Raw genomic sequence first — 26,332 nt, 5'->3', positions numbered from 1 at the left:
GGTAGGGGCTCGGTGGACGCTCGTGCGGGGCGTTGAGGGAGACCTGGTGTGAAACTTGAACCTCGGGCTTAGCTTATGATGTGGGTCGTAGAACTCGCATGGGTCCGGTTCGACCTTCTGGTTCTCCGAGCCTCGGTTTCCGAGTCTGAAACTTCGTATGGAACAGTTGTGATCAACAAATGCGGGAAGCCGCAGCCAACGGAGGTCTGGGCTGTGGCGCGATAAGCTTGCCCGAGAGCGTTGACTCGCAATGGTTAGAAACCTCAAAAACAGCTGGAAGCAGCGCCTGAAGAAAGGGGTGTTGAGGGGTCGGGTGAGGCGAATGCCTTTGGCACTGCGTGCACACTGGCACGGGGCGTGCCTGACCGGGTCTAAAAGCAAGTGGCCAAGGGTCGTTGCCCTCTTCGTGGGAAGACCCACGTGTGACATCTCCGGCCCTCACATTCAGCTGCCTGCTTTCTGTGAGAGTTACTTGTCGCCTCTAGAGCTCTGTCCTTATCAAATATCCACAATTTTATGCTGCCCTGATCATTTTGGAGTCGTTTGCAATGTGGGTCAGGACTGAAGCATTTTACGTTTTCCTTAGCACTGAAACTGATACTAGTTTAAGAATTGGAAAAACTTGGCTCCTCTCAAAACCGCAACTGCTTTCCGCTCCTACTGTACCTCTCGGACTCCACCCGCTGATACCTTTACTCCTGTAGTGGGCAGAGCGGTGCCAGGAAAGATATCACTAGCCCGTTAGTGGAATGCAGGTTTCCTCTCTGCTCTCTCTCTTTTTCCCTCCTCCCTCCCTCTTTTCTCTTCTTCTTCTTCTTCTTTTTTTTTTTTTTTTAAGTTTTCCAAGACAGGGTTTCTCTGTGTAGTTTGGAGCCTGTCCTGGATCTCGCTCTGTAGACCAGGCTGGCCTTGAACTCACAGATCCGCCTGCCTCTGCCTCCCGAGTGCTGGGATTAAAGGTGTGCACCATATGATTAGTATTTCTGACCACGGGGACAGAGAGGTAGGAAGCTGCAGAGCTATTCCTGATTTTTGGTGGCCATTTCAAGGCTTCCTTCCTAGAACTTGCTCTTCATTTGTTGCAAAGAGCATGTTATATGCTTTGCCCTTCTCTTTCAAATAAGAGATTTTAAGGAGTTTACCGGAATCTTGGTTGGTGTTGAGAAATCTTGCTGTTTTCTACCTGTTTCCTTATTTGTGTCAGCCTCGTGGGGTTATTGTGACGTTGTACTTTCTATTATTCCTAATTTAGCACCTTTTGTATTTGCTTTCTCTTAGTTACATAGTCCCAGGTCCAGGCCGACTTAAGTGAAGTGTCTGCTTAGGGCATTAGAAGGGCCAAGTCAAGATCTGCTTTAATCTGTAGGGAGGAATCTGCTTTCAAGCTTTTTCAAGTAGCTCTCAGTTCTAGTTTCTTGGAGATTCTGACTTTCTAGCTGAGCTCTGCTTTGTTTCTTAAAGTCCACCAACATAGTACTTCACTCGTTCTTTAAACTCTTTACAGCAGTGCTTAGATGGTGTTTGAATATCCAAGGGGAAGAATCTTGGGGATGGTTAAGGATGCTGCCTGTCGCTGGTAACTAGATAGGGAAATAAATGGAAAGCCCTTAAAGCCAATCCTGGCATCTAGCAAGTGCTGTACAAGCATTACCAAGCAGTCGCCACCACAAAGCTAGTCCTGAAGCTGGCTGCTGTGGTCTGTGTGAGTGTTGCATTTTAGAAATCAAAGGAATACGGTGTGATTTGTCCTGAGTCCACCTGCTCCCCTGGGCATTGTGGAATTGTATAATCGGTTGTGTAGATGTGGAGATTCTGTCTTTGTCTTTCCGCAGTGGTTCCCTAAGGCGGCCGTTTCTGACTTCCCAAAGGCTGCTATGGCATTTCCTCACTGCAACAGCCCAGCTTCCTCCTGGTAAGTGTCAGCTGCCCTGGAAGTGATGCTGTGATGGCTCTGCAGCCAGGGACGTAGGATTTCTTTCTGCTGATTTGAAGGACTCATTTTTAGGGGACAAAGAGTCTTGCTGTAGAGCCCTGCTGCCCTCTGTTTTTTGTTCTTTGAGACAGCGTCTCTCTGTGTAGCTCTGACTGTTAGGGAACTTGCCATGTAGACTAGATTGGCTTTGAGTTCACAGAGCTCTGACTGCCTCTGCCTCATGAGTGCTGGATTAAAGGCGTGCGCCACCACATCTGGCTGTGCAGGCCTCTTGAAGTCTAGTTCCTTCTGCCTTAGTTCCCCAACTGCTGGGATTATAATGGGCATGTGCCACCATACTCAGCTGATTTGGAAAACTCTCTCTACTGTTTTTTTTAAATTGGAAACAATACCAAAATCAGTGTTAGAATACTTAGTATGCCTTCTCTTAGTGCAGGATGCTGCATGTATTCAATCTCTGAACTCATTTTCTCATTCACCAAGTTAGTTGATTCAGCCAGTACTGGGGTGGCTGAGGCCAGAAGAGCCTAGAGTTTGAGGCCAGCCTGGGCTACATAGTAGTGAATTCCCAGTCAGCCCGAGAAGTCATCTGAAAACAAAACAAGAGTTGATTCAAATGTTGTTTTCCTTCATTTCCAGAGTGAGAAGAATAAATATCAGAATGTCACGATGCATAAGCTCTGTTATATATACAGCATTCTAATAATTATAATTATTATCAGTGAAAAGTAGAGGGCCACTGCTGCCTGTTAGGGTTTATCTTAAGTATTAGACTGTGAAGCTGGGAAAGCAGAATGTGAGGCAGATATGAGTGGTGACGATTGTTCACTTCAGTTCCCAGAAGGTACGTTTCATAAACTTTTTTTTCTCCCCAAGACAGGGTTTCTCTGTGTAGCCCTGGCTGTCCTGGAACTTATTGTGTAGACCAGGCTGGCCTCGAACTCCAAGATCCACCTGCCTCGCCTCTGGAGTGCTGGGATTAAAGGTGTGAGCCACCATACCTGTCTTTTTTAAAAAAGAATATTCTTCCTGCTAGGCGGCGGTGGCGCACGCCTTTAATCCCAGCATCCAGAGAGCAGAGCCAGGCGGATTTCTGTGAGTTTGAGGCCAGCCTGATCTACAGAATGAGTTCCAGGACAACCAGGGCTATTACATGGAGAAACTCTGTTTCAAAAAAAAAGAAAAGGAAAGGAAAAAAGGAATATTCTTCCTTAGTGTATCCTCTGGAGCCAACTGACTTAGCCCATGGCCTTAACAGTCAGCTCTGCTTCTCTGAGACAGGCCCCACGCAGTCCCTTCTTGTTTGGCAATGGTCAGGGTATTAGATATCCTTGGTCCAAGCCTGTTTGTTGAAAGTCTAGTACCTCCTGATCTCTGTCTGTTTGCCAGAGGCCATTTCTCCATGGAGTCAATGTGTTATCCCCACATCCCATGACTTCAGCAGATCTCCATGTTTTCTGTCCTCAGTGTGTGTTTCACTGGCTTATCTGCCGTCTTGATGAGTACTGAATTGGCAGAGGCCATCCGTAGTTTCAGATTACCTTATTTTTTTGTGATTTTTCTTTTATTTTTTTGAGTTTATAATACAATTACATTATTGCCTCTCCTCTCTCTCTCTTTTTTGGTTTTCGAGACAGGGTTTCTCTGTGTAGCTTTGAGCCTTTCCTGGAACTCACTCTGTAGCTCAGGCTGACCTCGAACTCACAGAGATCCACCTGGTTCTGCCTCCGAGTGCTGGGATTAAAGGTGTCACCAATACGGTTGCCTTATTTTTTTAATAAAGGCGGCGGTGGTGGTCCAGTGACCCTTCTCACCCTCCTCTGTGAAGGAATATCTGCAATCAAGCCCCGCTGTCGTGATCTTTCATAAGCAGCCATCATGGGTCTTACAAAGATGGCCGTTGTTTGGCTTAGAGGATAGTGCTGGGCAATAATAAACTTAATAAACTTAATAAAACAAAGCTGAGCCAGGTGGTGGTGGCGCACGCCTTTAATCCAGCACTCGGGAGGCAGAGGCAGGCAGATCTCTGAGTTCAAGGACACCTGGTCTACAGAATTGAGTTCTAGGACAGCCAGAGCTACACAAGAAGCCTTGTCTCAAAAAACCAAGAGAGAAAGGAGAGAGGGGGAGGGGAGAGAGAGGGAGGGAGAGAGAGGGGAGGGGGGTTCTATTCTCTGTGTTTATTGGCCATTCTTACTGATGATCACAGTGATACAATTATGGTTGAGGAGGGGGAAGTTTGTATCTCCTGTGTATAAACGCAACACCTGTGAACTGAGAAGGTCCCCCATACAACAGGGATCCTGTCCCTCCTTGGGGCCAGTGGGAGTCAGTTTCCTTTTGATAATGCAGCACTCTGAAGTAATAGGATGCCTAAGGGAGCACATGAGAATTTTTGGTCTAAAGGTGTAGAATTATAGCTTCTGTCTTCTAGAAGCTTGCTGTGGGCCTTTGATGCAGCCTCTGATGAGTGAAGCGCTGGAGCCAATGCTTGTGTTTCCCTTCTGGTTAAGCAGACTCTTTGCAGACGCTGTGTGGCAAGTCTGTTTACGGTTCTTTCACATTGTCTTCTAGGCTACCCTGAAAGCTGACTCTGTAAATAAGCCCTTTGCACAGCGTTGCCAAGACTTGGTGAAAGTCATTGAGGATTTCCCAGCCAAGGTACAGCTTTACCTGCAACTCCCTTTGGGTAGCTCCCACAATCCTTAATATGTCTGTGGTGGACTGAAGCCAGAAATGCTAGACACATCCTGCAACACACAGGACAGCTCCCTGCAACAACCAAGAATCCGTTCTAAAGCCTGGCTTAGTGATGCATACTGTCCTCCCTGCACAGGAAGAAGGATCAGGAGTTCAAAGCCAGGCTACACAGCAAGGCCCACCTGGGTTTCATGAGACCTTGTCTCAGAAACAACAACAAAGTATCTAGCCTCAAATATCCATAGTACTAAGATTGAAAACTCTGATATAAATACATACTTAGAATTGTTGAGCTCAAAAAAGTGGCCTGAACAACAAATTAATACTGCTGTTATATTTCAGTGATTTGATTTTTTAAAAAAAGTATTTCTCAGCTGGGCCGCGGTGGCTCACGCCTGTAATCCCAGCACTGGGGAGGCAAAGCCAGGCAGATCTCGGTGAGTTCAAGGCCAGCCTGGTCTACAGAGCAAGATCTAGGACAGGCTCCAAGCTACACAGAGAAACCCTGTCTCGAAAAACCAAAACAAAAAAAAAAATCTCTCCTTTTTAATAGATGTCTGTTAAGATCAGAAGGTTTTTGGGGAATGGTGCTCATGTGTGTGGAGGTACACCTGTGTTTGTGTATGTGTGTATGTGTGCAGGTATACATGTGCATGTGTGTGACCTCAGGTGTTGTGGGAGTGTAAGATGCGCCACCACACCTCTGTTTTGTGATGTGTTGGGTCAAACTCAGGTCCTCAGGCTTGTGCGACAAACGTTTCACTGACTAAGCTTTCGCTGTCCCCATTGGAGTGTGTGTTGTTGTTGTTGTTGTTAGTGTTTGTGACACTGGGTATTGATTGTAGGGCCTCACATGATAAACAAGTGCTCTGTCATTATATTACACCTCCAGCCCCTGAAGAATGCTTCACTTGGCTGAGTATGGTGGTATACACTTAGAGTAGTCTTAGCAATTGGAAGGCTGAGGCAGGAGGATTTCTATGACTTGAAGGCCCTCCTACTACGTAGCTAGACTCTGTCTCAACAAAACGAAAACATTTGGTGGAGGGGGTGAGGAGGCTGTAGAGATGCTCAGTGCTAAGAGCACCTGCTGCTCTTTCAGAGAACCCAAGTTCAGTTTCCAGCCACCAGGTCAGGCAGCTGATAGCCGTCTGTAACTCTAGCTCCAGGATATCTGACATGAGTGTCTGGACTCCAGACACCTGTCCTCATAAGCACACACCCACATACATATACACATAATTTTTAAACTAATAAAATGAATCTTAAACATATTTCAGTCAAAGGCTGACTTAATTGGCCCCAATCTAAGGTTGGTGTGTTACGTGAGGCCAGTGGAAGAATTCACAGCTCTTCACCGCTGAACAGAGCTTGTGGGTCTGTCTCAGTGACCTCAGGCAGGTAGTGTATGGTGCAAACTGGAACAGAGACAGGGATGGGCACTGGTCCTCAGTGAGCGTGCCAGCTGCTCCACTGTGTACTGTTTCAGGAATTGCATGCCATCTTCCCATGGCTGGTGGAGAGCATCTTTGGCAGCCTGGATGTTCCTTGTTGGTTGGAATCTTCGATGCCTCCAGGGGGTGTGAGCCCTGTGGAGTACAGCATAGCAATGGAATTTCTAGACCCAAGGTAGGTGGGTTTCCTCCTTGAGAAGGGCTGAGTATTTTTCATGCTGACAGACACCTCTCCTTTTTAAATTTCGTGTTCAGTGGCCCCATGATGAAGTTGGTGTATAAGCTTCAAGCTGAAGACTATAGCTTTGACTTTCCTGTCTCCTGCCTTCCTGTGAGTAAGCCGTGGCGGTGAGCGCCACGGGGAGTGCCCAGACGGGTGGCTGTGCTGGGAGTGGGCAGGGAGCCTTCCGGGGCACGAGAGGTGTGACAGCTTAGAAGTTCCAGTGGTGGCATTTTCAAAAGCTCATTGCTGATGGAGACTGTGCTGTGGCCTGAGCAGCAGCAGGCTCACGTGACTGCATGGCTCTGTTCTTCGGAGCTCCAGACCTCAGGGAAGGTTGCAGTGTGATACTCAGGAGGTATGAGAAGCAGGAGGAGGTAGGACTCAAAACACTCTGTTCTTACCCTTGTGTGTGTGAAGCTTTATGAGGACTAGAGGAAAAAGTTTAAATCCAGCCCAGACAGAGGTCAGACCCTGTGGTACCCATAAAGCAGGATCTGTGTGTTGGGTCTGCCTCAGCAGCTGGTGATTGCCCACAACCTGCCTCTCTCTTCAGGGCCCTGTGAAGGCGTCCATCCAGGAGAATGTCCTCCCTGACAGTCCTCTGTACCACAACAAGATCCAGTGTCCTCCCACCGGAGGCCTTGGCCTGAACCTGGCCCTCAGTATCCTTTGGTGGCCCCAGGTGTGGGAGGGTGAAGGTGGGCTCCCGCCTCCGCGTTTGCCCCTTGACACTGCCACCAGACCCATTTGAATACTACATGTTCTTCTTTGCTTTGAGCCTCATCTCTCAAAAGGTACAGAAGGGCCGCCTCTGACTGGGGCTTGTGCAGATCCCACAGTGGGGCCAGGGCGGCCATGGTTGCTCACAGCACTAATAGCAATTTTGCTTTTCTAGCCAATGCCTATGTCCCTCCATGTCCGCACTTCAGACTGTGCCTATTTCATCCTGGTGGACAGATACCTGTCATGGTTTCCTGCCCACTGAAGGCAGTGTGCCTCCACCACTCGCTTCCAGTCCGGGGGCTCCAGCCCCTCACCAGCCCCCAGGTAAGGCTGTCCTGACAATTCAGACCTGGTCCTTCTGCTGGGAGTGGCCTCACTAATGGCATTGCCCAGTCAAGTATTGGTATCTGTGTCCCAAGGTTCCCCAATCAACCTTTGTGGGGTCCAATTCTCAACGTCCCTTGCCCTAACGAAGATGGGTTAAAAGCTTGTCTCTGGCCTCATCGACAAGGCCTTACCATGGAGTAACCCTCATTGCAGATGGGGTCTGAGTCCTACCAAAGCAATGAAGAGTGGAGGGGAGGATTGTCCTGTATTCAAAAGAGATGATGTTTGAATAAGTCAAAGGGGAGAGCCTGGCCTGAAAAGCCTTTTGTGCCGGCCACAAGCTAAGCCTGATGCTGGACTGCACAAGTTGGGGAGTGGGTTGGAGCCCCTGCAGCTGCGCTTTCTAAGGTTCTGATGGCCCTTAGCCCAGAGCCTCTTGGTCCTCCGGAGAACCCTTCTGCCCTAGCCGGAGTGGTCTGAGCCTCTCTGCTCCATCCCTGACCTCCCTGACCCAGTGCCTGCTCTAGGAGGCTCTAGGAGGCACTGACGCGGGCTCTGGTCCCGCCATGTCTGCTGGGTATGTGCGTACCAGGCATGCCTTCCTCTAAGACTCACCACGTGGGCAGATGCCCTCAGAATATGGAGGTAGACCTGGGGGTGAGGTGCTGAGGTGGTGATGGCTGGTGACCTGACCCTGATACCCTGATAGTGCTGTAGCTGGCGGGGAGGGCTTCTCCACGGCGGAATTCGGGTGCTAAGTGATTGCCTGGGCCTGGGTTTGTGGCTTGCTTGAACTTTTCATTTTGAAGTAATTCAACAGAAAAGTTGCCAGATAGAACATTCATAAGCTTTTTAACACCGCTATGGCTCTCTGTGTTGTCCTGTCCAGTCTCTCACACTATGTAACCTAGGCTGCCTTCAAGTTCACGATCCTCTTGTTTCCACCTCCTGAGTGTTGGGGTTACAGATATGCCTGGCTTCTCTGGACTGTGTGCTATTTATTCCTTTGTATTTCCTGGAGCCTCACAGTCCTATTGATTAAGTACAGTGCGTCTGTCTGCCTTGGAACCCGGCCTGCTACCAAGCGCCATTAGATCTTGAGAAACCTGTCCAGTGTTCACCTCCAGCTACCCCACCCATGTCTGCTGGCTGGAATCTGGTCCTTGCCAGCTGCTCCTGTGCACAGCTGTCTTGGGTTTCTAGTGCTGGGATCCAGACAGTGAGCAAAGCAGTGTAGGAGGGAAAGTTCTATTTCATCTGTCACTGAGGAAAGTCAGGGCCAGCCCTAAAGCAGAGGCCATGGAGGAACGCTGTGGACTGACTTGCTCCTCGAGGCTTCTAATGCACTCGGGCCCACGGGCACAGGGTGGCCCTGCCACGCCCTCCTTGGGCTGGGCCTTCCTGTATCAACGGTTAAACAAGAAGATACGCGACAGACTTGCTTACGGTCTGATGCCATTTCTTCAATTGAGTTTCCTCTGCTCAGATGACTCGAGCTGTGTCAAGTTGACAAAAACCAACCGGGACAGAAATCATCTCTGTGGCCCTTTGTCCCTTTCTCCTCCTGCTTCCTGACTGTGGCAGAGGTCCCTAGGTGTGTTTGCAGGGGTGTAGGTACTCCCCTTCCTCGGGCATCTATCTGCTCATGCCTAGGCCCAGCTTGGGCTGAGTAAGCAGGAGCACCACAGTAGTAATGCCAAGTTCTTGCCAGTGTCCTATCCGATCTTTGCTGTCCCTGTGCTCCGTTAGTGGTCAGAGGTGCTTGGTCTGTGCTTAAGGATGTTAATCAGGTTTTTCTACTGTAAATTCAGATCTGTGCTCTGTACCTGGATCAAGGACTTGGCGGGGAAGAATGTCAACTTATCATTTATGTTAGCATCTGCTATTCTCAATTACACAGTTATTAATAGAGCATATCATAAGTTGTGACTTTCTGATTTCATTCCTTTTTTTAGCATTCTCATTTGCTAAGTGGACAGGTTATAGTAAGGATGTCAAGTGTATCAATGTGGACCTTGTGCACTGTGTGATTCAGTATGTTGTAATTGACTGTTGGAATCATTGATTTTGGTGTTAGCAGGGGTTCCTAACTTACTATGGTCTCTGTGTCTCCTGTTAGGACTCCAGCCATGCCTTTTGCTTCTATGGTCTCCACACTAGCCTCTTAAAGCGACATATCTCTCATCAGACATCTGTGAATGCAGACCCTGCGTCCCATGAGATCTGGCGGTCAGAAACTCTGCTCCAGGTAAAAACAAAGGCCAGTCCCTGCTTCTCTTTCAGAACAAACTGCTTAGCTAACACCTTCCACCCTGTGGAGCAGACCCCAAAGACGGGGTCAACTGGGGCCTGGATCTAAAATGGCATTTTCTTGCTGTGGTATTTAGAAAGCAGATGAGGAGAAACGGATGTACTCTTAGAAGCTAAATGTCATAGACAGCGTTTTCTGTCCAGATTCCCTTGTCCACGGTATTGCTTTTCTCACAAGGATATATTCATTCACCAGTCATCCAGTTTCCAACAATCCATCTATGTGCATGTTCCACGTGCCCTACCTTGTCCCCTCTGGCACCGTCCTGGTTTCCTGTGATCACCATACGCTAGAGTGCTGCAGAAATTTCTGTATGGTGCTGCATGGTGAGGGCCCTCAAAACCCCCACCTTGGTCAGCAGTGAGCTCCCAGACATTGAGCAGTAGGTACAAATGCAGGACAGAGTCCCTCAGGGCTCAGTGAGTGGCCCTGCCCTCCTCCACGCCCCAGTGTCTGGAGGAAATCAGCTTGTTTCAGTGCTGGATTCTGGGGCTCCTGTGCTAGCCAGTGTTGCTCCTGACAGATAAAACTGGGTGGGCTGGAATTCAGTCCCACTTGTCCACAAGTGGAATGTGGGGTTCTGTGCCTTTAGAGACCTCCTGTTGTTTTTTCATGGTACTCCAGGAGGCCACTGTCGTGTGAAAACTGGACTCCAGTTCTCCTGACCGCCGACTCAAATAGTTCTTTAGCCCCATAGTCCAGGGTGCTCCCTAAGCTTTGAGGGACAAGGTGAAACCACATTCTATCTTGAAAACCAGACTATCCCTTTATTGCTGTTCTCCCCCACCCCAGCCCCAGGAAGCACTGTTTTGCTTCTGTTTCCATCTGACTACTCTAGGCACCTTGTTTCCAGAGGATTTCTCTAGATTGGTGTGGAATATTTTATGTTTCTGATTTGCTTTATTTAGCATAATGTCCTCATGTAGCATTATCAGAATTTCCTTCTTTTTGCTGAACTTGGTGGCACATCCTGGTAATCCCAGACTTAGGTAACTGAGACAGAAGGATCTTAGTTCAAAGCTAGCCTGCACTGCCTAGTAAGACCTTGTCTCTAAAGCAAATAAATAAAATTTCTCGTTTTAATGGTCAACTAACACTCTGTTATGGCTATATGCATTCATCTGTAGACATTTGGGTTATGTCAACTTTTTAGCTATTGGGAATATTAGCGTGCTGTGAATGTTGATGTACAACTATCTATTTTTAGATTTTATTTAACTTTACTTTTATTTATGTGTGTATGTATTGTAGTATTTACCATTTAAGTACAGAGGTCAGAGAGTTTTGGATCTGAACTTCCTGAGTGGGTGCTGGGAACGGAACTGAATCCAGGTCCTCTGGAAGTGCTTATAACCACTGAGCCATCTCTCCAGCCCCCTGCTTTTAGATCTTTGGGATATAATATATCTAGAAATAGCATTGTGAAGTCACATGGTAGTTCTGGTTACTACTGTTTATGTTTTATAGCTGCCCACCTCCTCACCCAAGTAGGTACATGGGTTCCGTTTTTTTCACATGGGAAATCAGTATTGTCTGTTATTTTCGCTTTTTTTTTTTTTTTTCTTTTTTATCGTGTGAGTATTTTTCCTTCGTGTATGTGTGCACTGTGTTCAGGTTGAAGAGAGCAACAGAGCCTCTAGACCAGTAAGTAGTTAGGTGCTCGTAAACCAGCAGGTGTGTGCTGGGAACCGAGGAGCTGGTAACCCCGATAGCTGCTGTAGATGTGAAGGGTTGCCTTCTGGTTTACATTTCCCTAATGGTTAGCAATGCTGACCATCTTTTTATGTTTTTTTTGGCTTTTTGTCTATCTTACGTGGAGCAATGTCTTTTCGAGACCTCTGTTTATTTTTAATTAGACTGTGAGTATTGGGTGTTCTGGTTGTTTTCCCCACCACAACCAGCCTGACTGAGTTTTTTTTTTTTTTTTTTTCAAATGGCAGGTCTCACTATGTAGCTCTGGCCAGCCTGGAACTCACTATGTAGACCAGGCTGATCTTGAAGAGGTCTGTCTGCCTCTGTCTCCTGAGTGCAGGGATGCACGTCACCATGCTGGTTTGGTTTGTTTTGCTATAAGGGCTAAATTTTTAATTTATACATTCTATACACAGAAATTCCTTATTAGGTAAGTGGAGGGTTGCGAGTTATTTTCTCCTATTTGCAGATTGCTCACTCTGGGAAGTGTCTTTGTTGCACAAAAGCTCTGTTTTTAACACACCATGTCTTTCTTCTTTCTTTTTTTAAATTTGGTGTCACTTCAAAGAAGCGTGGCCAAAGCTGCCTGTGTTTCCTTCTGAGTTTCATGGTTTGATTTTGTACGTAGGACAGCATTCTGTTTGCATTCATTCTTGTGTGTGGGATCAGGTTCTTCGCAGCTTGCTTCTTTGACGCGTGGCACCTGTTTTCCAGCAGCATTTGTTGGAAAGAATTTCTTCACCATTAATGGGTGTAGTGCCCTGTTGACAATTTGATGTCAGTTAATGTCCTTTGCAGGTTTTTGTTGAAATGTGCTTCATCATTATTCCTTGGAGATGTACCAAAAAATGCAGTCCCCCACATGCCAAGGTATTTCTGTGGTTATAATCCATCTCCTGTCCTGCTCTTGCCAGCCTGCTGTGTCTTGTCCTCAGCATGAGTTACTTGTCCCAGCTTTGATGGAGGGAACAGAAGCCCATTGTTCACCCTTCACTCGGCTACTGTACGTACGAGGTGGCCTTTGAGCCTGAGTCTGTCCTCTCCACAGCCCCTTCCACCACTGGGAACGCCTCAGGCTTCTGGGACAGAGAAATCTCTAGGTCCATTTGGGGTTCATGTCCAGTTTTCTGCAGCCATTTGGCAGTGCCCTGATACTCTCAGGTGTCCTGAGCAGGCCCTCCATGCTGTGGTGACCTTAGACCTCTTCTACCTCTTGCTGCTCTGATCTGCAGAGCATCAGCAAGCAGCCATTTGTGATGTGTGGGCTCTGGAACCCTCCTGCATGTGGCCTAGCCTGCTGCTGCCTCCTCTTCTCTTCCTCAGCCTTTCCCATGCCTTCTCCCTGGGTAGCACACGCATTTGCAGAGAGAGTGGAGTGGTAGAGTCCCTGGAACCTCCTGGTGGGTGTCCCTTGGGCAGGTACTCCAGTGGACTGGTCAGAGTAGACAGTTGTGTTCAGTTGAGTGAGTGCCTGGTGGGTGCTGTAGGTCAGAGACACACGCACACACACACACAACACACACACACACACACACACACACACACACACTGCTGCTTGTAATTCCTTCCTCTGTAGACTCATCTTGTCGTTGCCAGGTGAATTCTCCAGCACTTCCTTTAAAATGAAGAGTGCATGGATGATGGTATTCACATGGAGAAGTTTGTCCTGTAACTCAGTAGTGAGCCCTGGATACTGCTGCCACAGCGTCCCTGTAGCCAGTCCTGTGACTCCAACCTTCTGCTGTGTTGAAGGTGGAGACTCTTCCACTTCTCAAAGTGCAGAGCCCCAGATGTCCATTCATAGCATCACGTTGGAGAAGGAAGACAGGGAAAGGCTGAAGACCCCTCCTGGGCCGTGGGCACCACAGAGAGCCTGTGACGCCTTCCGCTTCCAGCCATACCTGCTCACGCTCTAGGCTAGCACACAGAAGGCTGGCACTGGGCTTCTCCGGGTTCCCAGGCCCGAGCTGGCTCAGCCTTGTCCATGTGGCTCGACCTAGCTGAGACAGGCCTTTGCTGCTTTCTTCCTGTCCTCCGCTGTCTTTCCAGTGAGTGGAAGCCACACCTGCCCTCAAGAGCCAACCAGAAAGGCCCTTCTGGGTTGTCCCCTCTGACGAGTCTGTCTTCCGTGCTCAGAGGGAAGGTCAGTGGGTTGTCTCTGTGAGAGAGGGCTTCCTTCCTGTCCCCACATAGCTTCCTCTTGGCCAGACCTGGGTGTGATCTGTGTGTGGAAGGTTGGTGCTCCCTGGCTGACTGAGACAACAGAACCCAGAGGTTTCCAGTGGCTGGAAACCAGGAAAGACAGCTGCAGAAGTTGCTCTCCTCCACAGCGCCGTCCTCTTTCCGGGGACCTGTACCACACCTTCCAGAAATCCTTCCCATCCCACCAAGCCCTGACTGCCTCATGCAGAACATTTGGCCCCTGAGATCCCACTCTGGTCAGACTGGGTCCAGAGCATGTTCACTCCCTGTGCCTGGGATCAGTGCTGGCTGTGGCCTGCAGGGGACGGCCATGTGGGGTTCCTCTGGGGCACTGCAGGGAGCCTGGGTCTGGCACAAAGGAAGCCTGTGAGGAAGGCCTCGCTCCCCTCACTGGAGGCTCCCCGGTGTCTGGCAGGCCATCCTTTCCTCTCGTGCAGTTGGCGGCCATGCTGGTGGGCCTGGCCTCGGCGGGGCACGAGTGTGCTGGCATTGGGTGTGCGTTGATGGAGGAGGGCTTTGGCAGGCAGCGGTGCTGCAGGGAGCTGGGGTGGAGGGTGCTTGGGTGAGGCGGGGGGCTCGCTGGCTTGGCTGTTTGTTCCCTCCGCTGTCCTGGGCTGCCCTGGCCTCTGGGGGGATGTGACTGTCAGGTTCTTGGGGGTTTTCCCTTGGAGCGCCCTGTGCTGAGAGACAAGAAGTAGAAGAGTCAGTCTCCCAGCTGGAGCTAGGAACGCCCCCCTTCAGCAGTTTCCAGTGTAGGGACAGAGAGCAACCTGGTGGACTGAGCCCAGGCCCCTTCTGCGTAGACTGGAGAGCACACGAATGGATGGAGGTATTTTGGGGACTTAGAAGTATGTGAGTTGGTTCTGTTCCATCCTTGTCTACTGATTTGGTCATCAGATTCCCTCTCCCCTTCTGGTGCTGGGCGTTGAGCCTAGAGCTCACACATGCTAGCAAGGTCTCTGTCACTTCTCATCAAGTCAAGCCTCAGTGCTGAGCCTCAGCCTCTCAGTGCATTCCCTGCAAGAGTCCCTTCCAGCCTGGGACAGCCTCAATTCCCACATCTCTCTGTGCATCATTAATTCCCTTGTATAAAATGCTCTTGCACAGAACTGACCTGTCCTGCTCTAAGGTTTTCCCTACACGTGCCTGTAATCCTGGCACTCCAGAGGCGAGGCAGAGGAATTGCAAGGTCCAGGCCCACATGGGCTGCAGTGTCTCAAAACAGAATACTTAGAATACCTCATGTACACATTCCAGAGAGCTGCCTTTCTAAAATATCGTAAATTAGGTTGGTCAGGTCCATGTGGAGTCCATATATATATAGAAGGCCAGGTGTACAGCCCCACCCCCAAGTCCTTCTGTGCGTGGCTCAGAGGTTTTCTTTCTGAGCCTCACCTTGCTAGGCCTTGGTAGCAGCAGCATGTCCCAGTGACAGTGAGGTCCTGGGCTGTTATGTGCACTGTTATCATATCCATAACCACCTGTTGTCATCGTAGGGTCAGTGGAGCAGAGTTACACATCAGGAAAAACAACTGGGCAGACCTCAGAGCTGCTGAGGCCTGCAGTCCCAGTGGCCCAAGACTTCCTGGTGATCTCGCGAGGGCTGACAGCTGTGTAGGGGATCTCGCGAGGGCTGACAGACAGCTGTGTAGGGGATCTTGAGGATTCATCTATCTCAGCTGGGGCTTGCCTGTGGGAGACCCAGGGCTGCTGGGCAGTTTGTTGGGTATTGCCACTGATGAACTTTTGTTCTTGTTTTTTGTTTTTTTTTCCTTTGTTCTTTCTCCTGGGCTCCTCATGTTTTCTCTCTCCCCATCTCCCTCCCCTGTCCTCTCCTACCCTCCTCCCCCACCCTGTGTCCTCCAATCTGCCTCTTCTTGGCCTTTCTGTTTGTTGTCTCTCAGTTGGAGGTTCTACACTACCGACTCAATGTCTCCAGCGCCCTCCACAGCCCTGCCCAACCCAGCCTCCAGGCCCTCCACGCCTATCAAGTACTGGCCTTTCCTTCCCTCCCCTGCCCCAAGGTGGGCGCAAGAGTGTGTGTTGGTACAGTGCCGCCACAGTAAGGGTCTCCCAGAAGTCTGCTGTGGTCCTTAAGGGGGAGTCCTGAGCAAAATGACGCCCATGTGTTAGAGGCACGCCCCATTGAGCCTTCAGCTTGACTTCAGGTCTGCAGGCTAGCCTGGTTTTGGTGTGTGGCCATGTGGCTATGTGAGACACACAGCCTGGCCGGCCATAGATTATGGAATCTTCCTCCTAAACCCTGGGCTGCAGAGCTGTCTCAACCTCTCAGGATTTGTGGGGATCCTTACAGTGGTCTGACTTACCCTTACTATGCAGAGGACTCGGGTGTGATGTGGCTCCTGCCCTGTTCCGAGTTGTTACCCAGCAGGAAGGATGCAGCTGCATCACAAGAGAGTAGGAAGAGCTTGGGGCCCAGAGCCCTGAGGGCTGTCAGTCCTTCTGTTGAGTCCCAGCCCCTTACAGACTCAGAGGCAAATGCCAGCAAGTGGTGACCTGTGGAGATTGCCGCCTGCTTAGGCAGAAATGACCAATGTGTGAACGGATCTGAGGTCAGTAGAGTGAAGTTCCAACCTCAGGGATTTGGGGGAATGGAGTTGGCTGATTAGTGAGAAACCGTGAGAATGTGGAGATGTACTCCCAAACAGGGCTGTGTTTGATGTACCCCGGGGAAGAGCATAACAGTTGACATTGAATTTGAGCAAAGGTGCAAAAACCAGGCTTGGCTACTGAGTGTTGCTGGCATGGGATAATGAATGCTTCTCACAGTGGGGTTCCTGCTCAGAAGCAGCAGCTAGTGAGGAGCTCCATGGGAGGGCAGTGAAGGGGTTTCCAGGGAAGAGCCCATAGCAGGAGCTGTGAAGATGAGCCGGAGGCGGCTGGGCATAGTGGGAGATGCCCTGGGCTTTGGGAGCACATGCTTGTGTCATTAGAAAGTGCAGATGGCACTGGGGACACCTGTGATGCCCCCTAGCATGTGAGCCCCCTCCCCAGCCCCATGAGAGGTGGGGAGATTGACTGGGAAGGGTGCCCAGGGCTGGTCATCTAGAACCTCCGTAAGAAGCTGGGTAAGATGAGGCAGTGCTTGCTCTCTAAGCTGAGGGACTGAGCTGACGTCACTGCTCAGGGTGCCAGGAGAGGAGCTGTGTGTGTAGAGGGCATAAGAGTGGGAACTATGGCCCGACCTAATGGCCGTTACTGTTGATTAGTCTGTGCGACTGTGTATGTTCCAGTTCATTTTCTGTTGTTAGCAGTCTCACAGACTAGTCAATATAAAGACAAAAAAGGGCTTTTGTTACTGAGTGCTGGTCCAGAGTGGCAGAGGGGTGCATCTGATGATGGCTTTAGTGCTGGCCGACTTCATGTCAGGAGACAAGAAGTGTTGTCTAGACCAAGCTAGATCAGCACTTGTGAGGAGGAGGCGGGCAGATTGCCACTTTGAGGCCAGTCTGAGCCACATGATGTGACTGTCTGGAAAAAGCCCAGGGCTGGTGGTGCAGCGCAGTGGCTGAGATCTTGCAAACCTGATCAAGGCCTGGGTTCAGCCCCCAGGAGGCCAGGCTGCCTTTATGGCACCCTCTGGAGATGACCCCTCCTGGCTCAGCCCTGATGGGTGGTGATCTTCAAGATCCCCAGGCCCCACCTCTTCACACTGCCGAGTGGGAATTAGGTTAGAGCTGCTGATTCAGAGGGTGTAGACTGTCGTGTGCTCTTCCTCAGAGTTCTAGGTGAGCAGGAGAGAGCAGCCCTCCTCCCAGCAGTGCGGTGTGACCTGGGTGTGGGGGCCTTTTTCTCCCTTTTCTTCCTGTTCTTTATTGTGTAGCCCTGGCTGGCCTGCTGTGTAGGCTCTGATGTCCTTAACAACAGTCCCGTCGCTGCCTCCCAGAGGCTGGGATTGTAGGTACATGCCACCGTGCCCAGCTCCTCAGGGAGGCGTTTTTCATGGCGGGAGGCCTGAGGAGACAGTGCTGTACACAGAGCCTGTGCATGGTCTCCTGGGCTCATGTGTGCACAGGGCCGCGTCCTTTGCCCGCTTAACCCTACAAGTCATCAAAGCCCAGAGGATGCTGGGGAGGGCGAGTCTACCTGACTGGACTCACTCCTGCCTCCTCCCACAAGCACCACCTACACTCAGAGAGGCTGAGAGCCAATCAAAGGTCCCGTTAAAAGATTTCTGTGAGTGTTGTGTATAAAGCTCCCTCACAAGCTTGGGAACTCTGGTCCTGGGGGCTTCAGCTGACTACAAGTCTACTGGCAGTGGTGGAAGGGACTCCCAGGCTTCCTCCATGGTCGAGTCCCCATCTGGCTGTGACTGCGACAGGCAGCCGGGTGGGCCTGGGCTTGTGGCTGGAGAAGGAACTGGGGAGAAAAGAAACACTCTCCCTTGAGCAAGGTGAGCTTTTGCACATGTTGGGAGGTGGCCAGACAACCTGGGGTCCGAAGCCTGGGTGGGCTAGTGGCCACCCTGTTCCACCCTCTAGCTCAGCAGGAGGCAGGGCTGAGGCCCAGCACAGGCTGCAGGGGCTGAGGGTGCAGGGCCAGATGTTGCTGAGGTTGCTCTCTGACGTCTGCTCCACCAGCCCACGCAGGGCCGCACAGGGCCACCTGCCTGCCTCAGTGCTGGGAGCTGGTGTCAGTCAGGTCCAGCAGCGCCAGGTGACCCGCCCGCCTGGTGCTTGTCTCCTGTGGGCTGCAGACCGTGAGCAGTAGGTGCTGTGGGTCTCGGCTGTGGGTCTCGCCGTAGGTCTGTCTGGCCCTGACACCCCCGCCCTCCCTCCCTAGGAGTCCTTCACGCCCACTGAGGAGCACGTGCTGGTGGTCCGCCTGCTGCTGAAGCACCTGCACGCCTTTGCCAACAGCCTGAAGCCAGACCAGGCCTCCCCGTCGACACACTCCCCATGCCACCAGCCCCTGGAGGAGTTCAAGCGGTGGGTGTAGATGCGGAAGGCTCCTAGGCCTCTGTTTCCCTTATTTATGTCTACTGTTGGCCTGTTTGAGACCAGAAGGCTGGGGCTGCCTGGCTGCTTCTGCTCCCAAAGCCTTCCTCTAGACCAGAGGTCTCGACCTTCTAATGCTGCGACCTGTTAATACAGTTCCGCGTGCTGTGCCGACCCCAACCATCAAGTTATTTGTTACTTCATAACTGTAATTTTGCTGCTGTTATGAATCATAATGTAAATATCTGATGTGTGACCCTAAAGGGGTCATGATCCACAGGTTGAGAACCACTACTCTGGATGCTCCCTGTGCAGTGAGAAAAGCTGGCTGGCCAGAGATCACAGCCTTGCTGTTCTGTCTTACGACTTAGCTCAGTCAGCAGGCAGGCTGACTTCAAAGGAACTTACATACTGTGTTCTTGACCCGGGTTCTTTCTGGAGAAGAGGGCTCAAGACAGATCTTACCTCAGGGAGTTCTCAGTGTTCCCTGAGTGTACCCACAGGCAGGGCTGGCCCCTGTGAGCAGGCACACCCCCTGGGCAAGTGACAGCTCCTGACCTCCGTCCCTCCCCACAGGGCTGCTGTGCCGCGTTTGTCCAGCAGAAGTTGTATGTCTTCCTGCAGCACTGTTTTGGTCACTGGCCTCTGGACGCCTCCTTCAGAGCCGTAAGCACTGCCCCTTGCCCTCCCCCTCACAGTGCCCTCTGTGCCATGACGTTGGCAGCCTGTGGCTGGGCTGACAGGAGCTAGCACCACAGGCCTTAGACAGGAAGGAAGCCTTGCTGAGTCTGGTCATTCTGTTGGCTCTTGGGTACAGAAGAGCCATGCTCAGCCCCCACGACCCTCCCTAAGGGGCTGGCATGAGATTCTTGAGTTCCTGTAGTGTGTTCTTGGGAGGATGTAGGAAGAGCCGCCCACTTACTGACATCTACCTTGAAGTTGGGGAAAAGTCTAGAGCCCAGCAGGGCATTAGCCAATAACTAGAACATAGATCTTTTCATGGATTATCCTTGGAGCCGGGTCCAGACCATCAAAGGATGTGCCTGAAAGCCAGTGCACTGACCTACAACCACAGGCCTTCAGGGCACATGTGTCTCTCACCAGGTCCTGGAGATGTGGCTGAGCTACCTGCAGCCGTGGAGGTATGCCCCGAGAAGCAGGTGCAGAGCAGTGATTCCCAGCCACGGTGTGTGTCGGAGAAATGGTGAGCACCCCCAGGCCACCTGCCCAGTGACACTACTACTGCCCTCGAGCTGAACAGGTGGACAGACAGGTGCTGAGCGAGGTGGACTTGAGGTCTTACAGAATGGGTCGAGAGTCCCCTTGCTTTGGCCTAGCCTGGCTCCATGGTCATCCCGAAGGTCCCCATTTCACCCTTACCAGCACAGAGCAACTGCCCTGTCTCCATTACCTTATCCGTGGTGTTGGGGTTGCCATGGCCTTTCCTCTCCTGCGTCCCAGTCTTGCCCTTCACAACTGTTCAAGCAGTCCTTGCTGTGGTGCCCATGGCTCTCTTGAGAAGGGTCACACCGGAGGACTGAGGTGTTGCACCCCTCTCCTGCCTAATGTCTGTGACTCCCTTGTCTGGCAGCAGCGGCTGGGGCGTCAGGAAGGGTGAGCTGTCTGGAGTGAGGACCAGTGTGGCTCTGTCTCCAGCAAGAGGTCTGCAGCATAGTCTTCCTCTGATTGACCCATCCTGCCGTTGTCTCCAGGGCACCCTTCATCCAGGAGAACCTGCTGATGTACACCAGGCTGTTTGTGAGCTTCCTGAATCGTGCGCTCCGCACGGACCTGGTCAGCCCCAAGAACGCCCTCATGGTTTTCCGAGTGGCTAAGGTGTTTGCTCAACCCAACCTGACCGAGATGATCCAGAAAGGTGAGTCTTCGGCCCTGGGCCGCCCCACGAGCCAGGACTTAGCTGCTGAGAGGCAGCGCGGAGGGATGCAGGGTGCTGCGTGACTCACGGACTCGCACTGTGGCGTGGGACAGGCTGGCTTGGGAACCTTTGAGGCGCATCAGAAGTGGAGTACGAGCTCTGAGCTTGGCTGGGTGCCCGTTCCTGGTGCCGGCAGCCAGGTACTGCTGGCCTGAGCTCTGAGATGGGCAGCAGAGCTCCGAGCTTCGACTCTCAGAGCTGCTGTAGCTGTCCTAGCGCTTGGAGCTGGTGAGACAGAGCTCGGGTAGGCTTGGAGGTACAGCATTGGCACAGCTCCTCAGGATCCTGGGAAACGGGCTGGAATCCTACCCGGAGCTCCGGGAAGCAGGTGCCAGCCTCGGCTTGCTTTCTAGGAGAGCAGCTGTTCCTGGAGCCAGAGCTCATCATTCCCCACCGCCACCATCGGCTTTTCACGGTCACCAGCAGCTTCCTGTCACCATGGCCCCCAGTTGTGACAGATGCCTCATTCAAGGTGAAGAGCCATGTCTACAGCCTGGAGGGCCAGGACTGCAAATACACCCCGATGTTTGGTCCTGAAGTCCGGACCCTGGTGAGTGACCAAAGGTCCACCCTAGTGTGAGGTCCCTGAAGCAATGACCAGCTGAACCAGGGAAGAAAGGAAGGCTGGGTACTGATGCTCCAAGCCCTCCTCTCTCCAGTAACGGCTAGTGTTTTCTCTAATGAAGAAAATTATAAGATTCCATTTTTCCCTCTGGGTGAGCACTCTTGCTAGAGCTGGTTCCCCGAGGCCACCTGCCTGAGTGGTGGTGACGCCTCCTTTGGTGGCCCTTGAGTCCCTTTGCCATGTCTGTGCCTCCTCGCAGGTCTTGCGCCTTGCTCAGCTCATCACACAGGCAAACAGACTGCCAAGTCCATCTCTGACCAGTGTGCGGAGAGTCCAGCTAGCCGTTCCTTCCTGTCATGGCTGGGCTTTGGCGCCACAGACCCAAACTGCTGCTTACCAGGCAATGACCTGGATGAGATGGGTCAGGACAGTGTCCGCAAGACAGTGAGTACCTGGAGAAGGCCCTGGAGTACCTGCGCCAGATATTCCGAGTATGTGCTGCACGGTTCCCTCCCTTAGGGTCTCACTCACGGGGGGGTGCAGTGCCCCCTTCCCTCTGACACCCCACTGAGCAGAGCTCTTCTCTCGTAGCTAAGTGAAGCCCAGCTGGCCCAACTCACACTTGCCTGGGGAACACACGGGATGAGAATGGGAAAGCAGCAGCTACAGACATGCAATTGTGGGGGAAGAAGGACTCATCCTTACACCCCTGGGCCGCTCCAGGTAGGTTGCTCACAGGCCACTACCGCGCTGATACCAGCCCTATCACAAGGGGCACACAAGGGTCACATGACTGCCCTTGGCTTCCCCACCCTCTTGCCTGTGTTGTTCGCAAAGATGTATTTTTGAAACTTTTCCCACTGCCTGGGTTTCTAGATCATTAAACGGTTGCGAAGGTTTGAATTGAGTATCAGGGGGACTTGAGCTGCAGCCATCCGGAGCTATGAATCACCAGTCTGGTCCGAGCACTCTTCCGGCTGTCCTCTGCCATCAACCGCAGGGTAAGCGAGCGGCAGGGCAGCTGGGATGCTCCTGGACATAGCTTCCAGAGAGTGCTCCTGCCCCTCCATGGCCCTGCTTGACCCTGCGGGAGTCTGGGTGGAGCATGAGCCCATGGAAGCACCTGGTCCGAGGCAGCCTGGGAGAGGGTGCTCTGCGTCCGTCCAGCCTGGGAGAGGGTGCTCTGCCTGCCGTCCCCAGCTGGGAGAGGGGTGCTCTGCCGTCCCCAGCCTGGGAGAGGGTGCTCTGCCTGCCGTCCCCAGCCTTGGAGAGGGTGCTCTGCCGTCCCCAGCTTGGGAGAGGGTGCTCTGCTGCCGTCCCAGCCTGGGAGAGGGTACTCTGCCGTCCCCAGCCTGGGAGAGGGTGCTCTGCGTCCCAGCCTGCTGAGCCTTGTGTATTACTCAGTTTGCAGCCAGATGGCGGCTCTCTGCTCCCGGAATGACTTCCTCGGCAGCTTCTGCCGCTTATCACCTCACCGAGCCAGCCCTGAGCAACAGGCACCTGCTGAGCCCTGTGGGGCGGAGGGCAGGCGACCAGTCCTGCCCGGGGCCCCAGGCTCAGCCTGCGTTTCCTGGGCAGTTACGGACGCTGCTCCTGCTCCTGATGGCTTTCTTTGTGGCTTCTCTGTTCTGCATTGGGCCCCTGCCTGCTCCTTGCTCCTGGTCCTAGGCTACTCCTCTATGCGTAGCTATGACGCTGCTCACGGAGCGGGGCAAGCTGCATCAGCTCTGACCTGCTGCCTGCCGTCTCTCCTGAGCAGACTTGTGGGAGTTGACACGTGACCATTCCTGGGCCTGACAGGCCCTGGCAGGTTGCTTTGCAGCCAGGAATAGAAGGGTAGTTCATCTCCAGAGTTCTTGGGAGTGGTTTCCTTGCAAAGACGGAGTTATTCAGAAGAAACGAATGTGGGGAGGGAGAGTGTCCAGGCTGGGCCTGTAAGGGGTTGTGTCAGGCTCAGGAGCCGTTCTGCAGGACAGTGAGTGCTGCATGGGTCATCACCTTCAGCCCAATGGTCCCACGAGTAGCTGAGCTAGTACTCCAGGCCTTGGTGACCATTTTACTGTTTTGCTCTGCAGAGCTCAGGGACTGTTGTGCCCACAGCAGGCCCTAGGCCTGGGCTCTGGAGGCTGATCCTGCCCGAGGCTCTGTGAGGTGGGCAGAGTGGGTTGGGATATTTTCTCTCGCCATGAAACACCAGGGCAGCAGCTCCATCCACTCCAAAGGAAAGCCGAGTTTTTAAGAGATGACTGAGAAGGTCAGCTCTGCATTCACTTAGACATCACTTTTGCTGCTGCCCTTGGTCTGTGTGCCCAGCTGTCGGCCCCAGGAGACCCGCAGCAGCAGGCATGCCAGGCAGACAAGTCAGGGCCTGGGCCACAAGCCCGTAAGTGAGCTGTCACTTAGAGTGGGTTCCAGGCCCACAGTGCCCTGCATTGAGGAGAGCTGCTGGTCCCCGGCTGCCTGGGGTGGAGCTGGGGCCTCCCAGCCTCTGTGGATACAAAGTGCAACAGCGTTGGCTTTACTGGTCAAACCAAGGACTTCAAGGGAAAGCCACCCTCACAGTCAGAGCTCAGGCACCGCAGGCCTCGTCTTCACCCTGCAGGAGACACCAGCAGCAGCAGCAGCAGCAGCAGCAAAGCAGTCCTTTGCTTTGGGTGTGCACAGCTGTTTTTTAAGGAAAAAAAAACTTTTTTTCAAGTTTTAGCACTGGTTGGTCTTTGTATTTCAGTGTAATTTCAGAATACATCCGGGGACTCAACCCGAACATAACTGACCAAGGATCCGAATAAAATATTCTTCGGAGACTCTCACTGTCTGGACTGAGTCTTCAGCACCTTCACCTGCGTGCCGGTCCCTGGGCACTTGGGAACCTGGAACAAGCTGCTGGGCACAGTGGCGCCTCGTGACCTCATGCAGTCCTTTTTGCCTGGGAGTCCTTGTTTCTTCCCATTCACTTTAACCCTGGGTGTCGTGAGACTGTCCCTTCTCAGTGTGTCAGAGCTGACTCGTCCATCAGAAACAAGCATCACCTCTGGCTTTCAGAAGCCTTTTTTGTTTGTTTTGTTTTGTTTTTTCAGGATTTCTCTGTGTAGTTTTGGTGCCTGTCCTGTGACTCACGCTGTAGACCAGGCTGGCCTCGAACTCACAGAGATCCGCCTGCCTCTGCCTCCCGAGTGCTGGGATTACAGCGTGAGCACTTGGGAAACAGAGGCAGACGGACCTCTGAGTTCTGAGGCCAGCTGGGCTACGGAGTTCCAGGACAGCAAGGCTACATAGATAAACTGTCTCAACACCCTCTCCCCCTAAAAACAATACTGACAGGGTTATTGATAAGGGCTAGTCTTTCAGAAGCTTTGACCAGGGGAATTGGGACACTGGACACTCAGATGGCAACGGCCCCTCCCCAAGGGGGTTGTACTCTTGGGAGACACTGGCCTAGAGCGGGCTAGCACAGATCCAGATGCTCATGACTCTTCTGGGGGCTGGAGATGGCTCAGCAGTGGGTTAAGGGCGCTGCAGAAGACTGGGTTTGGTCCCCAGCACCCACAAGCAACATTTATTCACATATAATAAAAATAACATTCTTTTTGTTTGTTTTGTTTTTGTTTTCCGAGACAGGGTTTCTCTGTGTAGCTCTGCGCCTTTCCTGGACCTCACGCTGTAGACCAGGCTGGCCTTGAACTCACAGAGCTCTGCCTGACAAAAATAACATTCTTTAAAAAAAAAAAAAAAAAAGCTGGGCGGTGGTGGCGCACGCCTTTAATCCCAGCACTCGGGAGGCAGAGGCAGGTGGATCTCTGTGAGTTCCAGGCAGCCTGGTCTACAGAGTGAGATCCAGGACAGGCACCAAAACTACACAGAGAAATCCTGAAAAACAAAACAAAACCGCCACTGTGCCCAGCCTGACGATCAATCTTTTTTAATGTTTTTTTTTTTTTTTTCCTGATAGTTTCATACATATATACAGTGTATACAATCCACCCTGACTACCCCTCCACATCTCCTGGAGTTTTTTTTTTTTTTGTTTTTTCATTTACTTATGGTGTGTGCACACGTGTCGTGGTGTGTGTGTGTGTGTGTGTGTGTGTGTGTGTGTGTGTGTGTGTAGGTCAGCAGAGTGAAGGAGCCAGCTCTCTCCTGTCTTGTGGGTTTGAGGAACTGAACTCAGGCTTGCCAGCAAGCGTCCTCACTTGCTGTCATAGCTTCAGTTGTCAACTTAGACCTGAGGAAAGGGAGCTTGGACTGAGGAGTTGCCTGTGGGACCTTTTCCTGGTTGTTAGTGTAGGCAGGCTAGCCCACTTTGGGTGGCCCCATCCCTAGACAGGTGGCCGGGCTGGATACGGTGACTGACTGGGAGCCTGGGAACAGACTGTTAACAGTGCTCCTTCATTGGTTTCTGCCTCAGGCGCCTGCATGATAGACTGTAACCTGTAAGCTAAAATAACCCCTTTCTTTCCCATTTTGCTTTTGGTTGTGGTGTTTACCACAGCAAACACAAAATGAACCGGGGCTCTCCCTAAACCATCTCCCTGGTGATGGTTTTTTAAATAGGATCTCACTGTAGCCTACTATCCTAGGTATTAACTTCCATGGTCAGTTTGAAATGATTTTTTTTTTTTTTTTTTTTTGGTTTGGTTGGTTGGGTTTTTTGGTTGTTGTTTTTGTGGGTTTTTTTTGTTTTCCGAGACAGGGTTTCTCTGTGTAGCTTTGGTGCCTGACCTGGATCTGTAGACCAGGCTGGCCTCGAACTCATAGAGATCTGCTTGGCTCTACCTACTGGGTGCTGGGATTAAAGGCGTGCGCCACTGCTGCCTGGCTGAAACGATTTCTTTTAAGAATTTGTGTGTGTGTGTGTGTTTGTTTTGAAGACAGGGTGTAGCTCTGTAGCTCAGAGCTCATGTAGCTTTGCCTGTCCTGGAACTCACCATGTAGACCAGGCTAGCCTAAAAACCCACAGATTGCCTTCCTTTGCCTCTGCCTCTGCAGTGCTGAGACTGAAGGCATGTACTACCTCACTCACGTGGATTTTTGCTGTGCAAAGGATGGACTCCTGGGGGCATGGACGTGGTAGGCAAGTACCAAACAGAACCATTGAGAGGTGACTCTTACATAGCCTTCTTTTAGAAATTTAGTTTCCAGGGGCTGGAGAGATGACTCAGAGGTTAAGAGCGGTGGCTGCTCTTCCAGAGGTCCTGAGTTCAGTTCCCAACACCTGCATGGTGTCTGGTGTGCAGGCAGAACACTGTCTATATAATAAATAAATCTTTAAAAAGAAATTTAACTAAAACCAGGCATGCCTTTAATCCCA

At 51.7% G+C, this 26,332-nt stretch overlaps 1 pseudogene; it reads left to right on the top strand.

Annotated features, from left to right (window-relative positions):
- Positions 1-250: 250 nt before the first annotated feature.
- LOC114685718 lies at positions 251-22,755 on the top strand (annotated as a pseudogene).
- The last annotated feature ends 3,577 nt before the right edge of the window (positions 22,756-26,332 follow it).

Source organism: Peromyscus leucopus, unplaced genomic scaffold (genome assembly GCF_004664715.2).
Source record: "Peromyscus leucopus breed LL Stock unplaced genomic scaffold, UCI_PerLeu_2.1 scaffold_1107, whole genome shotgun sequence".
Lineage (NCBI taxonomy): Eukaryota > Metazoa > Chordata > Mammalia > Rodentia > Cricetidae > Peromyscus > Peromyscus leucopus.
Note: the sequence above shows the minus strand (reverse complement) of the source record. Positions and strands in the feature narration are given on the sequence as shown.